Source organism: Malaclemys terrapin, chromosome 20, assembly GCF_027887155.1.
Source record: "Malaclemys terrapin pileata isolate rMalTer1 chromosome 20, rMalTer1.hap1, whole genome shotgun sequence".
NCBI classification, from domain to species: Eukaryota; Metazoa; Chordata; order Testudines; family Emydidae; genus Malaclemys; species Malaclemys terrapin.
The window spans coordinates 19,125,595-19,143,956 of NC_071524.1; the positions used below are offsets into that span (position 1 = coordinate 19,125,595).

General features: G+C 44.2%; 1 protein-coding gene across 5 annotated transcripts in view; it reads left to right on the plus strand.

Moving 5' to 3' along the window:
- Positions 1-1,542: 1,542 nt before the first annotated feature.
- LOC128826611 (leucine-rich repeat and fibronectin type III domain-containing protein 1-like protein) overlaps positions 1,543-18,362 on the plus strand; it is a 232,637-nt gene continuing 215,817 nt past the window's right edge. For all 5 annotated transcript variants that reach the window (XM_054009978.1, XM_054009975.1, XM_054009976.1 and 2 more), the window contains exon 1: positions 1,543-1,878. The gene's annotated coding sequence lies outside the window, so the exon portion shown is untranslated. The remainder of the gene's footprint in view (positions 1,879-18,362) is intronic.

An 18,362-nucleotide genomic window follows, 5' to 3' on the forward strand; every position in this document is an offset into this window, starting at 1 on the left:
TGCAGGCAGCTTGACATGTGCAGCAATGGGTAGGAGTGACCAAGTGTCCTATACTTCACTAACTGCATTGAATAAATGCAGGAGGTTCCCCAGGAATGGGGAAAATAAATGTAAAGTTAGATTAAACATGCTGTCGCTTTAACCCCTCACAGACCTATGTGCTCTCCCACCCCTTGCTCTCCAGGTAGAAGTGTGGGAATTGCCATAATGGACTAGACACATGCCCTGTCTCTGACGATGTCCAGATGTTTAAGAGGACAGTGCAAGAACCCCCACAGTATATAGATGGGAGGCAATAAAAACCTCCCATGATGGTCCTACCCTTACCACTAATAGAGATTGCCTTTAAAACATGAGGGTTTATCTCCTGTCCTATAATGCCTGCATCTGTAATTTTCACTCCATGCATCTGAAGAAGTGGTTTTTTTACCCAGGAAAGCTTATGCCCAAATAAATTTGTTAGTCTTTAAGGTGACACCAGACAACTCCTTGTTTTTGTCCTATACTCTGTTAGTATTAACTATTTATAATCTGGAAAGTCTTGTTAACCACATAGATGTCTCATCTGTCTTAGCCAACAAGACATCCTGCAAGGAGAAGTGAGTTCCAAAGGCTAGTCACACCTTGTGTGAAAACATATTTCCCTCCTCTATCTGTTTTGAATTTGCCACTTCCCAATGCAACTGAATCTCCTCTTCTTCTGGAGTGGGGAGACAGAAGCTCCCGCTCTCCCTGCTCTAGCCCGGTAGTTTCAAACCGGTGGTCCTGGGACCCCTGAAGGAGACTAAGATTTCCAAATTGTCTGCACCTGATGCCTCTATTCGAAATTTGTTAGGAGTCTGCCAGTGAAAAAGGACGAACCCCGCTGCTCTAGACTACTCCTTATTTTATATACCACTATGCTCAGCCCTCAGTCCCGCTGAAACAACCCCCCTCCCCGCTGCTTCTCTCCCGCAGCCACTGCTCTCCAGTCGCCTCCTCTCCTGCCTTCCCGCCCCCAGCGCCGGGTGAGAGCAGCCCCGTCCCCGTCCCCATCCCCTCCCCAGTAGGGATCTGCGGGGGGAGGGGGCGGCAGCCCGGCCGCTACCGCGCTTGCTCGGCTCCTCCAGGCATGAGGGCGCGCCCGCCTCTCCAGCCTCCCCGAGCCAGGCGGGCTGCGTCCTCAGCCGCTGCCGCCGCCCGTTGCGGGGGACCGGGGCTCGCCGAGCAGGGGGCGGCCGGGCAGCTCCGGCGGCAGGAGCGGGATGGAGCCGCAGCCCCGCGCGCCCTGCCCTGACTGAGCCTCGCGCGCCCGCCATGCAGCCGCCGCCGCCCCGCGCCGGGGTCCCGAGCCGGCCCTAGCCACCCCGAGCTTGGCCGTAGCAGCAGCGGTGCCGGGTCCCCCGCCTCGCCTCGCCTCGCCGCGGAGCAGCCGCCGAGCCGGGACCGGCCAGGCGCGGGGAAGGGGGTCCCGGAGCCAGGCCGGCTCAGTCCTGGCTGGCGCCGGGGGGCGCATGGAAGAGCCTCCCCCCCCTTTCCAGCCGGCTCCGTAGCTAGCCGCCCGCCGGGCTGAGCCCCGCAGAGCCGCCCGCTGGACTCGGCCAAGGGCGCTGCCTCAGCCCTGCCGGTGTATCGGCCCGGCCCGGCCCGGGCGCGGTGACCGGGGGGCTCGGGGACCCATCGCGGGGAGTAGGCGGATTTACACCGGGCTCTGGATTCCCTTTGCGGGGGGAACCTGGATGTGATTTGTTCTTCTTCGGACCGACCGGCGGGCGGCCGGAGAGAGACCAGCCGGCGGGACTGAGCCGCTGGGCGCCCCCCACCCAGGGGGCAGAGAGCTGGGGAACCGGCCTGCCCACTCCGGATCACTGCGGTGCCAGCGCCTCCACCTCTGCCAAGGTAATTCTCTCTCTTTCCACCCTCCCGACCTGCCTGCGCTGGTCAGACATTACCTGGCGGGGAAGGGAAGCGCTGATGTTGCGGGGTTTGGAGGGTGGGTGACAGCGCTGCCCAGCTCTGCAAGGTGGTATCCCCTGGGAATGGTGCAGCCTGATCCTGCTGTGTCGGGGACTCACTACCTCTTCTTCTGGTTCAGAGCCCTAGATCTGGAAAAGAAGGCATATGTACATGGTGGCCAAAGTCAAAGCTAGGGGAGGGAGGGGTCGGGAGCCCTGGCATGTACTTACTTCCCTTTACAAAAATGTCTGGATTTCTTGGCCCTATGTTTACCTAGAGGGTTAGTTAATTTTTAAAAAAGTTGTAGAAAGCTCTGTTTGTTGATGCTATGAAAGAAGCACTTGGGTGGGTTTTAATATTTGTTGTTTCCTTGATGTCCCGATTTCCATGCTATTAAAATAATGCATAGGAGTTAAACTTGAGAAAACAGATGATGAAGAGAGAAATCTTGACTTTGTATGCTGTCTAGGAGATACAGTGTCTGCTATAAATAGAGATATAGACTCAAGTAATAAGGGGACAAACAGCCTCTAATTTTTTAATTATGTTTGCATTAGTGTTTGATTGCCTCAGTGTCTTAACATTTTCTAAGCATCAGCCAGAAGATAAATAATATGGGATGAACAGACTCTAACAGTTTCATGATTTCTTTCCTAGTTCTTGATAAATTGCATTGTCATTGTCAGATGTGCCTTGTGTTGCTGTGCCAGTGTTTTAACACACACTCTCTCTCTCTCTGAAGAGAAATGAGATCCAACCTTAACATTACAAACACCTGCTGATAAGTGAGAATGCTTCTTATTCAGTGAGTCACTTTACAGAGCAAGTCAGAGTTGATTTTACACTGAATAAGGCTCCTTGTAATTGGTAACTTGATCATATGTGATGGCTAAAATAAAACTGTCTTAGCAGAATTCTCTCAGGCATGTCATTTCCCCCTTTGTACAATTGCTGGTTTAAATTATTGGTGCCTCATTGTTGAAAATGGTTTTTTTTTAAATGGCATCCAGAAACCAAGATCTGCCAAAATCAAAGCCTGATAAGAATTAGGCTGGGTTTTTTTGTGTGTGTGAGAGAGAGTTTAGTTTTGGCATATAATTTATGCAAAAAGTTTCTAACATTCCACTTTATACATATTTTCAAGGGTTACACCTAATGTGCTGTAACTAACTGAAGGGAAGGAATCCTGATAAGCCATGCAGTGCTATTGTTTATGTGAGGCTCATGTTTTGTGCAGTGATAGGATGAAGTGGAGCTATATAAATGGATCATGGTTGATTTTTTTTTTTTTTTTATGTCAGTTGTATTCACATTCAGTCAGACCATCCTTTCAGGTTTCTTTGTGGTCTGAAGCTGGTTAAATGATCCTGCAACTACAGGGCACTGTACAGCTCTCATGTAAGAGGTTATGGTATTGTCATTGAGATCTGCTAAGGTGATGCACATAATAATAAAAAAATGAAATGACTGCATAGATTGTAGGTTTGAACTGAGTTTGCTCAGATAAGAAGAAGCCTCCCAAGACCATTCACTGGGGAGCATCATTTCCAAAATAACCAGACATAAATCTGAGGGCAATGGGGTTCTTTATCTAATAGGAGTTTGAAACATCACAATAGCATAGTTACCTAAGAAAGTTTGTTTTAAGGATACAAGATGCTTTTCCCTTTAAAGTTATTTTGGTGAAGGTTTTCCTTCTGTACATTGCAGCTGGGAGCACAGGCGTGTAAAGACTCCTATGAAGTATGTACAGTATGCCATTTAATCCCTCGTTAAATCTTGAAGATGTCTTCCACCTTCTTAAATAAAATTTTATCAGGATTTAAGATTGATTTCACCCCCCTTTCTGATCAGAATAAAGATGAAGTGCTTCTACTAAAATGCCATAATATGTATTAAAATATTGCTTGTAGGTACAAGATAGCTTTCAGATAAAAGCAGTTATGCTGCTCAGGGACCAGGCTAAAATACAGCTTTGACTCAAGTGATAGAAAATCATTCTGAACTGGTGAGGCACAAATAGATTCTTTAGTAAAAAGGTGAGTGGATGTCAAAATCACTTCTGTTCAGGAAAGCTTCTACAAAATATGCTGGCTGCCCTTTGCTTCTAAGAAGCCAGTTGAAACTAATTATGTTGGGAGAATGAGGAAGCATCATTGTAGACTTAAATGTGGCTGTTTAGAGACTCAAGGATATTAGATTGCATTAACATTTGATTATCTCATAAACCCCAAAAGTCATAGTTTAAAGGCAACTGGCTACAGTTCTTCTCAAATTATGAGATTTGATTTTTAACTTTTTGTGTGAATTTAGCATTGCTGAGAAGTGCTAGCTTTGGCAGCCCTGCTGTCCGAGAACCTCACCACAGAACTGGTTACAGCACTGACAGTGCAAGTCTTGCTCCCTGCCAGCCTGCGATGAAAGAGAATTCTCCAAGCCTATTCAGTCCCTGCTGAGATTACCACAAGGGGGCCCATTCTGTGTCTGTGTCCAGTAGGAATTGGTTTGAGACTCATTTTTATGGTGGAAACTGAACAGCCATTGATCTGCCCTGGATTTGAACTAATGACCTAGAGCTGAGCGGGTCTGTAGTCGATTACCAATTCCTAGAGCCACCCAGTCATCTTATGCTGTAAGTGCATGGTTTAGAATCTGCTGTGGTTTTATACCTGTAACATGAGAGAATCTAAGGTATAATTTATACATGCTCCAGGAGAGCACTGGCTAAAGTCAAGTTTAAAATCAGAATCCTTTGGTGTGTCAGAAATAAACAGGGGCTCTAGGATGCTTGTGTGATGGGTACTGCTGAGCCCTCTGACCCATCAATCTGGGTTCCCTCTCACACTGTGATACTGTGACAAGCTGCAAATCTCTCCAGGTACTGCACTTACACAGACATGAATGCTTCTCCCAGCCTCTCATGAACCAACAACAGAGAGGCTCCAGCCAATTCCCCCCCTAGCTCAGGACCTCACACCTGTACCGTCTTGCCCTGTATAAGTTTATTACCCAGTCTGCCTCTCCATCAGTTTGGAGAGGATATGCACCAGATTTTGGTCCTGAGCTGAGGTTTCCCAAGCACTTCAAGCAAAATACACTGTTTTAAGTAAAACATAAAACAGGTTTATTAACTACAGAAAGATAGATTTTAAGTGGTAGGCATAAAGGATAGAGATGGTTATCAAAGAAAATAAAAATCAGTGCACAACCTAAGTTCTATAAACTAAACAGGATTTGAATCAAGCAGTGTTTCACCCTGATAGTACAAGCAGGTTACAGATCTTCCATACACAGGCTGGGACTCCTCCTCAGCCCAGGACCACCTTTCCCTTGTCAGTCTTTGTCCTCCAGATGTGTTTTCAGGTGTTGAGTTGTGGTGGGAAAGTGAGGCTAAGTGAGGAATAGCTCAGTGGTTTGAACATTGGCCTGCTAAACCCAGGGTTATGAGTTTATTCCTTGAGGGGGCCATTTAGGGATCTGGGGCAAAAAAAAAAAAAAAAAAATCTATCTGGAGATTGGTCCTGCTTTGAGCAGCAGGTTGGACTAGATGACCTCCTGAGGTCCCTTCCAACCCTGATATTCTATGATGTCACTTCCCCTCTTTTATAGTTTCTTCCAGCTTGCTGGAAAGACCCTTTGCTATGGACATGAGTCAAGCAGTCTCCATTGTCTTCATGCTATCTCTGAGAAGTCTCCATTGTATACAGATCCTGGGATAGTTCTTGGGAGTGTGAATTCCTTCAGTGGGCCATCAGCATGTCTGGCTGCTCCATTGTTGTATCTGAAAGGCTCCAACATATTTCAGTAACACACACACATAGCAAAACTTCGTAACTTCCCATACAATGATAGCACATACACTCTAACAAAGTATTAATGTTCAACAGATCAAGACTTTTAAAATAATAGCTCACAAGGCATACTTTGTACAGAGTAAATCATAATTATATGACATTGAATATGGGCGTTCCATGGTGCTGTTTTGAGGTACAGAGTGCCACAGCTTGTCATTGGGAACTAGTGTTTGTTCTAACTAGAAATGTGCTGCATGTGTTATCTTAGAAGCAATTCACAGATGCCCTTTAAGAATGCATTTCTGCCAGCAGATTGGCTCCTAATAGGTGTGTTTCAAGACTGCACATAAAAGCTCACAGTTAAGTTTCTTCATCCTGTTTTTTTTTTTTCCAGAGTGAGGCATTTAACAGGGAAATGGGAAATTTCAGCACCTCTCCCCCAGCCCAAATTTCTCATGAAAAATAATTGGCCTTTTTCTTTTCTTTTTTTCTAGCTGGCTGTTCTGGTGGTGGGTGTTGAAGTGAGTTTTGCTGGAGGTTGTTAATGAAACGCTACCGTGATAATTACTTGGCACATCAGTGTGATCGAGCTGATTAGATCACCTCTCCTCTTTTTACAAAGCTAAAAACGTACAAGCCTACATTTGCAAAAGTGACTAGGGATTCCGGGAGCCCAAGTTAGCACTTTAAAGAGGTCTGAGTTTTAGTACATTCTGGAAATTGGGCTTCCCTTCAAGTGTTTCAAGTTGGGAGGCAGTATGGCCAGATGGATAGAGCACTCGACTGGGACTCAGGAGACCTGTATTCTATTCCCAGCTTGTCCACTGGTCTGCTGGGTAAATCCATTTTCCTCTCTGTGCCTCACTTTCCCCACCTGTAAAATGGGGATAATGATGCTTGCCTTCTTTATAATGTGCTTTTGGATCTGCTGAGGAAAAGCGCTATATAAAATCCAGAGATTATAATTGGTTATTACCCCAACTCACTGGCCATGTTTGAACATTTAGGCCATGGCAACTATGTGACACAGGGTCAACTGGATCTCGGAGCTCAGGAAATGCAAAGACTCCAGGGGTTCAAGGCCAGATCCCAATTTATTAGCCACAAGAGCGCACCATAGCTCCAAATATGGTTCCTGGGCTTTTTTGTGCCTGCATGTCTTTTCATCACTACATACAGGCAGTCCTTGGACTTATGACACAATTGGTTCCTGAAACTTGCCTCGTAAGTCGAAACGTTGTAACTCTGAACTTCAATCCACTCCACTGTGGGACCGAGCATTGTAAAGTCGAAACCAATTGTCGTAAGTCGAATCAGGGTGTCAATTCAGAAACGTCATAAGAGCCATTCGTTGTAAGTCGAACGTTGTAAAGTCAAGGACTGCCTGTACTCCTTCTGGTGACTTACCAAGCCCGCCTACTCATATAGGGGTAGCGCCCTATCCCAAAGTAGCCAGTTGTTGGATTGTGATGATATGAAAACCTGTGCATAAGTCTCAGCATTGTCAGACCCCAACCAGATAGGTTGCCCACCAGCCAAGAACTTTAATCTTCCAAGTGCCTTGGACCATTTGTCTCTGGCCTCCTCAAAGGTTATTTGGGGTAGAGAGGCTCTGAATTTACATCCGACACTTCTCATCATATTCTTTTCAGAAAATGGAAAGGTCAATCTGCATGCATGTTCCAGAAGCATTTGCACTAATCTAACAGGGGAATCATTTCTATGGATATAATAAGTGAAATTTTGCTGCATTGGGAGGTATTGGACAAAGGAGAACTCTTGAGCATAATTTCAAAAGAGGATCTGGATTGATTTTTGTAACTAAGAGAAACTATATGCCTCTGATCCAATGCTTGGTTTTATGTCCTTTTCCAGAAGAGCAATTAGTCTGGGAAAATTGGCAGTGCTCAGCCCAGTTGTGACAGGAGTTCACTATGGAACAGAATTCCTTTGAAATATGTGCATATTCTCATCTAATCAGTCATGATCACATTTCCAGACACATTTCTAGGATCACTGAACCTCTGCTGAGCCCAATCATGTGTACTCAGTACAATCTTGTGCAAGACCAAATAACTCCGCCTTTTGCTAAAGCTAGTGGTTCCAGATATTTTTTTTAAATTAAAACTAAATTATTTATGTCCTTGTTGCAGCTCTTTGGCACCCAGCAGTTTCCTAAAGGGATTGTTAAGCACAAAGAGGGAGAGAAAAAAATTAAGAAATCCCAGCCCAGTTTTTGCTGCTCATGTATTGCCTCAGATGCTTTCAAGTTTACTTTTTCCTGGAGAATAACGTGCTCCTAACCAGAACCCCACCCATGCCAGCACTTCCATGTTCCTGGTTATCTTCAGTATTGACAACAAAATACTTCCTTTTTTCAGGAAAGAATGCACAGTCTGCTGGGCTTTGGGGGTGGGGGGTGGGGAGGAAGGAAGGAATGGTGTACTACCCCTTTTAAGGAACAGTCTGGAGCTTACAGCTGAAACAGTCTGTGTGCAATCAAGGAGCACCCTGCCTCATTGTTGGGGCTGGGCTGTATAAACAGGAAAAGAAAGCTGAGCAGGAGCAAGAGAGAGGGGACTGGGAGCCATGCTGGATGGGCCCTAGAAACGTTGTTTTTCTGACCATATGTTTGGCTGCTCTGTCTCATGCCTTTTAGGTAAGGGCCTTACGAACCGGGTTTTAGCCACCCCTGTCTCGAATCTAGTACATGTAATTAAAAATAGCTAAGCTCATGCAATCTTGGGTCACTTTTTCTGGGAGGGTTTTGGGAAGGGGTTTTTCCTGAAGGGAGATTTAGAAAACTGTAGGGCCCTGTTTGTACTACAGTCCTTTCCCAGAAATAAGAACGGCTGTACCGGGTCAGACCAAAGATCCATCTAGTCCAGTATCCTGTCTACCGACAGTGGCCAATGCCAGGTGCCCTAGAGGGAGTGAACCTAACAGGCAATGATCAAGTGATCTCTCTCCTGCAATCCATCTCCACGCTCTGACAAACAGAGGTTAGGGACACCATTCCTTACCCATCCTGGCTAATAGCCATTAATGGACTTAACCACCATGAATTTATCCAGTTCTCTTTTAAACGCTATTATAGTCCTAACCTTCACATAATTCCCACTATAGTTTTGTCTGAGTGAGGACTGAGGTAGTAATGTGTGTGATGGGTTCGGTCAAAGAGACCCCTTGGGACTTCACCTGACATGCTGAAATTACCTCTGAGACGGTTTTTCCTGCCAGCTTGGGACTCCAGAACCCTGTCTGGTTGAGCCAGACTCCGCTGCAACACAGACCCAGGGTCTGAATCATCCCGCAAAGCTGCAGACTTTAACCAAAATTTCTCAGCAGGTTTCCCATCCCCAGCTCCCAATGGGATCCAAACTGCAAATAAATCCGTTTTACTCTGTATAAAGCTTATACAGGGTAAACTCATAAACTGTCTGCCTTCTATAACACTGGTAGAAAGATATGCTGTTTGCTCCCACAGGTATTAATCACTTATTCTGGGTTTATCAATAAACAAAAGTGATTTTATTAAGTATAAAAAGTAGGATTTAAGTGGTTCCAAGTAATAACAGACAGAACAAAGTAAGTTACCAAGCAAAATAAAACAAAACACGCAAGTCTAAGCCTAATACATTTAAGAAACTGAATACAGGTAACTCTCACCCTCAGAGATGTTCCAATAAGCTTCTTTCACAGACTAGACTCCTTCCTAGTCTGGGCCTAAGCCTTTCCCTGGTACAGTCCTTGTTACAGCTCAGGTGGTAACTAGGGGATTTCTCACGACTGGCCCCCTTTTATAGCTTTGGCCCAAGGTGGTAATCCTTTATCTCTCTGGGTTCCCACCTCTCCTTCTACATGGAAAAGCACTGAGTTTAAGATGGATTCCAGTATCAGGTGGCATGGTCACATGTCAATGTAAGACCTCATTCTTCATTACCCACAGGCTGACCCCATAGCCACAAGAAGGCTTGCAGGTAAATAAACCATCTTCAACCAATTTTCCTAGTCAATGGGTGCCATCAAGATTCTAAACCACCATTAATGGCCCACACTTTGCATAATTACAATAGGACCTTAGAGTTAACTTCATATTTCTAGTTTCAGATACAAGAATGGTACATACATACATACAAATAGGATGAACACACTCAGTAGATTATAAGATTTGTAATGATACCTTACAAGAGACCTTTTGCATAAATATATTCCAGTTATATTATATTCACATTCCAAGCATATTTTTATAAAGCATATGGAGTGCAACGTCACAGTGTGACACAGAAGTGAGAGGCAGGCAGTTGCTTACAGACTGTTTCTGATACTTACAGGGTGTAATATAGACACACACGGTTTCCTTGCCCTTGCCAATTCACATTAAAAAAGGACGCTAATAACCGTTAACTGTATTAGAGCTCTTGTTAAGCTCATTGAATTGTAAAAGCTTCCTACCGGAAGAATAATGGATGGGGCAGTTTCTCATAGCAACATGACCTCTGCCCACTGTTCCTTCACCACCTGTCTGGAGGTGCTGCTTCTAAGCTGTGAGAAGACAGTTCAGTTGTCTTGCCTAATTGCTGGCTTCTGTACATGGATTTCTGACAAGGGGATTAAATCTTAATATATAGACATCTGAACACTTGGAGATGAGCTGATCCCACCCCTTACAAGGGCTGTAGAAAAGCCTTCAGATGGCAGCATTTTATCAACCTAGAATTGTCTAAATAAGTAGAGCCCTGCAAATCCATGGATATCCGCATGTTTGCAGATCAGATGAGGATCCAAGTTTGGTATCCGCACAGGGCTGTATAAATAAGAGGTGAAAGTCAAATAGTTAATCTAGTCTCCAGCTGGTAAATTTGGAGAGACCCAAACTATGATGCTGCTGCGTCGGGTTTCTATCTGCAGTTTTGTTTGTTTTGTATTTATACTTCATGCCTGTTTCATGAATGACTTTTTTTATGATATGCGTGGTGCGGTGTTTTGCGAATCTGATCTTGGAAATTCTTTGGGATAAAATAGTGGCTTAGTTGTGGGGGCCCAGGGCATCCAGAATGTGAGAAATAAGCTTCTCCTTGTCCTTGCTCTGAAGCTGTAGGCAGAGCTGCAGGGATGACAACAGTGAGTGTGGTTCACTGTGCTCTGGAGATCTGTGAGCTGTGACTTACTGTGACATTGCAAATAATTTGCTGGAAGCCAGCTGTAAGGTGCTGCTTGTGTGTGTGTTACTACTGCCCTCTGGTGAATGGAATGAGACCTGGTCCAGTATTTTTACAGGTGAGCCCCAAGAGGGCAACATAGCAAGCTTTAGTGTCAGGCTTTCAGGTAGACTGTATCTCATGGAATAAGCAGCCAAAGGCTGTGAGTTCTGTCCCCTAAGCCAGGTATTTGCAACATATATTCATATCATCGCTCTGTCCACAAGCCTAGGAGACTGGAGTTTGTTGTTTGCAAGCTGTGAGTACTGAGGAGAAGGGAAAAGGGCAAACTTACCCCTCCAGAAACCAACTCCCACTACCTTCAAAGCCTCTATTGTAAGATTAATTATCTCCTTATTGGGCATATTTAAAATTCTATTTATTTGTTAACTTCTGTGTGTTGGACAAGGGTTGTGAGGGGGAGCACAGGGTGAGAAGCTGCAAAAATGGCCACTTCGTGCCGCAGAATGAGTTCAAAGTCCCTTTCAGTAAGATAACATTTACCTCTGGGTAGTGCTCATGAAACCAAGAACCCCCCCCCCCCCCCCCGTCATTAGACAAGCTCCTGTCATTCTCAGCTGGGAAAGCAGGTTTGCCACAGTACCAAGAGGACTGGTGCTTAACTTGGAGCTGTGGAGTACATATTGTATTTTGCATTGACAATGTAAAGTGGGAGGAATGAGCTTTGTGTTTTGCGAGAGTGTATTGGCCTCTCTGCTTTCTGGGGCTCACAGTGGGAGCCATTATGAACATAAGAACAGCCATACTGGGTCAGACCAAAGGTCGCCCAACAGTGGCCAATGCCAGATGCTTCAGAGGGATGAACAGAACAGGTAATCAAGTGATCTATCCTGTTGCCCATTCCCAGCTTCTGGCAAACAGAGGCTAGGGACACCATCCCTGCCCACCCTGACTAATAGCCATTGATGGACCTAGCCTCCATGAATTTATCTGGTTCTTTTTTGACCCGTTATAGACCTGGCTTTCACAACATCCTCTGGTAGTGAGTTTAACAGGTTGATTGTGCATTGCCTGGAGAATGTAACAGAGGGTCCTGTGGCACCCACGAAAGCTTATGCTCCCAATACTTCTGTTAGTCTTAAAGGTGCCACAGGACCCTCTGTTACTTTTTACAGATTCAGACTAACACGGCTACCCCTCTGATACTTGCCTGGAGAATGGCCATTATTGTGGCCATTGTTGGCCTCAATAATACAAATAAGGGTGTTCCATTCCCATAAATTCTCCAATGCTGTTTCCGTAACATATTTTGTTTTTTACGGGACAGGGTTGTTAGCCTTGTGCCTAACCCCCAACCTGGAAGACCAGTGTGTCTGTTTTGTCTGGCCCCTCCCCCACAGACCAATCTGGCATGGTTGAACTTACCAGGAGCAAAAAGCCCCCGCCGACACAAACTCTGGGGATCGTTAGAGCATGCAAGCTGTCCCGCCACGACAAGGCACGGACACCAGAAGACACAAAATGACGTGACTTATCTGTGGTAAATGGCAGACACCAACAAACACTCTCATCAGGAACAAACAAGGACCTGTACTAACAACCAGAAAAGAACAAGAAATGCGCTGGACAGAGCATTTCAAAGAATTGCTGAACAGGGAGCCACCTAAAGAGGAAGCAAACATCCAGGAGGCAGAAGAAAATCTTGATAACAGAGACACCCCAACTAAGGAAGAGATCGTTGAAGCCATCAAATCCTTAAAAAATGGGGCACCTGAATGCAGAATAGTTCAAGGTAAATCCTAAATTAGCAGTATCTATGCTGGCCACTCTATTTACATGAGATTGGGAAAGGGAAAAAGTGCCAGTGAGTGGACCAATGGGGTTATAGTGAAGATACCAAAGAAAGGAACTCTAGTGATTGTAATAACTGGCGTGGTATCACACTTTTATCTGTGCCAAGCAAAGTATTGTGTAAGATCATAGTCCAGCTTATATCAGAGGCAGTTGACAGCATTCCCAGAAAAGAGCAAGACGGTTTTCGGAAAGGGTGTCGATGCACAGACCAGATCTTCGCTCTATGAAACATAATAGAACAGTGCTTAGAATGGCAATGGCAACTCTACATAAATCTCATAGACTTTGAGAAGGTTTTTGATAGCATTCACAGGACCAGCCTATGGCGCATTCTGCGAGCATATGGAATTCCTTTCCATATAATCAACATCATCAAAAGCTTCTATTTCAACTTTATGTGCAGTGTTGATCACAGTGAGCTCAGTTTTGAAGTCAAAACAAGAGTACGTCAGGGGTGTTTCATGTCTGCAATCCTCTTCAGTATTGCCATTGACTGGGTAATGCAGCGTACAACAGAAGACATGCCAAGAGGCATAAAATGGACACTCTTCTCATCCCTTGAAGACCCGGACTTTGCAGATGATGTCACTCTTCTATCACATACCCAACACCATATACAAGAAAAAACAACTCAACTCAGTGCATTCAGCCAGCAAATTGGACTGAAAATCAACTGCAATAAGATATCATGACCTTTAATATTGCCTCACCATTACCATTACCAATGTAGAAACGTTCACATACTTGGGCAGCCAGGACAGTGGAACAAGCCAGGACATCCGGAACAAAATCAGTAAAGCCAGGAACACCTTCAGGAGTTTAAATACATTCTGGAAATCATCAAAATACAACACCAAAACCAAACTTAAGATTTATCAGAGCTGCGTACTTTCAACACTACTTTATAGTGCAGAACGCTGGGGAATGAGAAAGTATGACATGTCCAAACTGTCTTCATTCTGTACAACGTGCCTTAGAAAAATCCCCCGTATTTTTTGGCCCAGAACAATCTCAAACCAAGCTCTATTGGCACAGTGCAGCCAAGAGGAGCTGAGCACTATCATTGCCAGGAGGTGTTGGAGTTGGATTGGTCATGTGCTTTGGATGGAAACTGATTCCATCACCAGAGTAGCAATAAGATGGACACCTGAAGGCAAGCAAAAATGAGGCTGCCCGAAAACAACCTGGTGAAGAGCTGTGGAAGCCGAATTGAAAAACCTGGGGCACAGCTGGGGAACCATTGAAAGACTTGCCAGAAACAGACAGGAGTGGAGGAGCTTTGTCACTGCCCTAAACACCAGAGGTGTAATAGGAACCTGATGATTCCCATAAAGGAAGGAGCTTATACTGTGCTGTATCTTTCTGTTTTGAGATTGGAAAATAAGGTCTTTGAGCAGAACTGGCAGGCCTGCAGGGCCTGATCTTTGAATTTGCAGCTCTCCATCTTTGGCAGTTGATACATAAGTGCCAGGAGTATAAATCTCTTCTTGAAAGGCCCATAAAAATAAATACTCCATACATCACGTCTTGTGTGACAGTTTCTGTGATTGGCTAGGCCAGGCAGAGGTCCTATTGAGTCTGTGTTTGGAATCTCACTTTTGGGGTTTATTTGTAACACAGTCTGTTTGTGACCCTCTTACAGAATCTCATGAATTCTTTAAGATTTGCTTGACACAATGTTTTACTTTTGTTTATACAAACATTAAATCAAGACCATGGGCCAAACCTTGGTTTTAGGCCACAGATCCGCCTGAAAGCCCACAGGCAGGAGGGAAACTGCAGGGTGAAACTGCTGCTAACCAAACGCAGAGGGGGGTCAAATTCTACTGGTCCTGCATGCATTGAACCACAGATTGGCATTCTGCAGCCAGGCTTAATGTATATTTTAGCATGTGCCTTCCTGCCCAGTGAACTTTAATCTTCTGCAGCAGTTAAACTGCACATTTGACAGGAATAATCTGTACAGGTGGTTGCCTGAGGCTTATGTCTGCTCCCTTAATTTGGCTAGGGTAGAGGTGAAAACCAACACTGTCTTGCCATGTGTATTGGGATGTGCTATTTTGCAGTGTAACTTGGCAGTTAAAAGCATGCTTGCACACTGTGTTGTATACCTCTTTAGTGGATGAACCATGTGGAAAATAAAACCTACTACTGCTGCCAGCTAATGGAGTTATTCCTTTAGTACAAGTGGTAGAAGTCTGAGGTTTAACATGGAATTTGTTGGTTTCAAACCAAGTAGATAACTCGTGCTGGGGGTCATTACACTGATGATGCATGCAAATCTAAAACTCTCAATCATGTTTTTACAGGATGTTTATATTCATCTAGCAGAAGCCTGAAACAAAAACATTTCCTTCCCTATGTTTTTTTTTATGGTTTTGGTTAGAAATGAACAATTTTTTAAAAAAAGATTTTTCGTTTTGGCCAACAAACCAAAAAATCATTTATTACCTCAGCGCTACTCACATGAGTGGTCCTGGAAAATTCAGTAGCTTACATGTTTGCAGGGCTGGGACCATGATAAATCTTTTGACCACACCTTTTCCCAGAAGCAAATGTCCCCTTAAATAAGGTAATTTAGTGGAGCGAATAGGTTGTCTGTTCTGCAGGTGTCTTCAAACTGCAGAACTGAGTGAGCATTAGAGGGAGAAATGGAGAGCAGTAGTCACTGACCGTGGTGTTGATTGTGATTCTCAAACCACAGAGACCTTGACTTGTTAAGGCTGGAACAAGAGACTTTTTGTTAGTAGATTTAATTTCTCCTAAACCAAGCACAGGAGAGGGGTAGTAATCTATGGGCTTCTTCCGCTCTCTGGTATGTGCCAGGTTTGCTGAGGGAAGTGTTAAAATTAGCTAGAAGTATAAAGATTAAATTGAAACCTCCATAATTTATACCAAACTAATACATGTGAAATAGAACTGGAATATGCAGCATGGGTTTTTCAGTCAAAGAAAAGGGAGCCTTTTGCATTTGTAATTGATTAATAGAAAGGCAGGCTCTCAATTCATGTTGCTGGCCCTTTTTTTTTTTTTTCAGATGACCTGTTTTTTTCAGAAAGGGCTCCTGTCATGTTCTAATCTTTGAGTAGGTCCAAATTTCTTTCAAACACTTAAAACTTTTAATGCAGATCACGATAGCTCCTGATTCTAGGCCTTTCAGAATAACAAAGTAGGTTAGTGCTAAACATGAATTCTGAACAGGTGTTGAAACTTCAGCAGCCATTTCTGGGTGTGTGCTGTATGCCTTGCCACTTGTTGTTCTTATTATCTTGGGGTATTGAAGAATGACTTGGAAACTTAGCCATGTTGTGTGGCAATCCAAGTGTATTATAGAATTAAATCACTGCTGTGTAAAGGGGCCTGTGCACTTCAGCCACTCTGCTTGTCTTCCGCGTGGGCTGAATGTCACCCACTGTGACAAGCACTGCTTAACAAGCTATCAGTCGTGTTCTGTGCCAGCCAATATTTTGGAATGGTCTCGTGATGTGCTCCCTTGTAGAGTACATCATTGTGTGCAGAATGGAGATTACAAAAGCCTGTGTCTTTCTGGAAAGACCCATGTCAAAAAGGAAAGGCTGTAGCCTTCTGGCCAGGCATGTATGGTAAAAGGTGCTTTTGGCCACTGTTGCTGGATGCTCAGCCACTGCTAGAGGCAAGACTCCTAAGAAGCAAAGCTAAGTAACAAAAGGGTAGCAAACTGTTTTCTTCCACAAGCTGGTTGGCAGTCAAGGAAAAGTCCTCACTCTGAGTTTAAAGCAACAAGCCAGAGGCAGCTTTATTACGAGCAATTGCAATTGGTCGGGAAAGTACACACGGGCAGGGATTCCCCTACCTAGGCAGGTCTCCGCCAGATAAACAGTTAAGGCAAGCATTTATACCTTTTGTTACATACAGTAATGATCAACAGCTGCATTTTGTTTATACATATTCTTTCCTGATATCTTACTTGTCTCGGCAATTTTCTGCTACAGTCTGCGTTCCATTCTTATCTAACACAAGGTCAAAATAACCTCTCACAGTTATTCCCACTCGCCCAGGCCCTGCATTAAAGTCTCGCGTTATTAAATAGAAGAGTTAGCCTGACTCTTGCTCTTCCTGGAAGACTAAGATGTCTACGCTTTTCCCAGCTTCCACAAGCTCTTCCCATGAGTCACAGCATGGGAAACAATTACAGTCACTTTCCTTGTTTGCATTTTTTTAAACGACTATCTGGTTTTTGCTCTGTTGCAAGAATCGGACTTGCTCCCTCATCTTTCCATCTCCTGCCTTTCCACTCCCCTTTTCCTCCTTCATTGTGCTCTCACACCACAGGGGACTTCAAGTACGAAAATCTCTTATCCGCCTCCAGTCGGAGTGAAGCCGAGTTTCTGGCTTGGATTCCCTGAGTGGTGTTCTTAAGAATTCTGAAACAATCACACCCAGGATTGACTTCTTTCCCAATCAGCTGCCGAAGCAGAAATTTCATGTACAAAATCCTCCTCTAAGTGTGGAGAGAGCATCAGTTCCTTTCATCCTGAACATGCTGGAAATGTTGAATGTGGTTTAAGCGAAACTTGTACCTCTACTGGCTTGTCAATTTTATTTATATATATATATATATATATTTTTAATTAAGGTAGTGGGAGTATTGCAAACAATGTTATTTTTGGATAGGAGATGAAATCCACATAATGGCTGGTTTCACGTAATGGATAGATGCTGCTGCTAACTGTCTTTGGGAGAAGTCAGGAGCAGCATGGGCCCATAGATGTTAATCTCTCCTCCCACTGTTTAGGAAGCCATAACTCTCAAAAGGACTTGGGGTTATAGTGGGTAATCAACTGAACATGAGCTCCCAGTGTGAAGATGTGGCCACAATGGCTAATGCGATCTTTGGATGTATAAATGGTGGAATCTTAAATACGAGTATGGAGATTATATTAACTCTATATCTGGCTCTGGTACAACCACTGCTGGAAATTGTGTCCAGTTCTAGTGTCCGCAATTCAAGAAGGATGTTGATAAATTGGAGAGGGTTTAGAGAAGAGCCCCAAGAATGATTAAAGGGTCATAGAGTGATAGACTCAAGGAACTCAATCTGTTTATTTTAACAAAGAGGAGATTAAGGGGTGACTTGATCAGTTTCTAAGTAACACATGGAGAGCAAAAATTTTATAATAAATGGCTCTTCAATGTAGCAGACAAAGGTATAACACGATCCAGTGGCGGGAAGTTGAAGCTAGACAAATTCAGACTAGAAATAAGGTGCACGTTTTTAAGTGAGGGTAATTAACCATTGGAACAATTTACCAACTCTGGCAGATTCTCCATCATTGGATATTTTTCTAATAAAGGATCCTTAGTGTAAACAGAAATTAATTCAGGGTAGTCGTATGGCCTGTGTTATGCAGGAGATCAGGTTAGAAGATCCATGCTGGCCTTATCTGTGAATCTATACAATTCCTCTGCTATCTGGTGATCTTAAAACAAGAGCAGTACCCTGGTGACACCTAGGATTTTGGGTGGGGAGTCGCATTTTCTGTGCATTTAGATACATAGAATTTACTTGGAGCTTGTTGTCGGCTGGTGGGCACCTGGGACTCCTAAGTTCTTTGTCCAGATTGAGACACCATAAAGG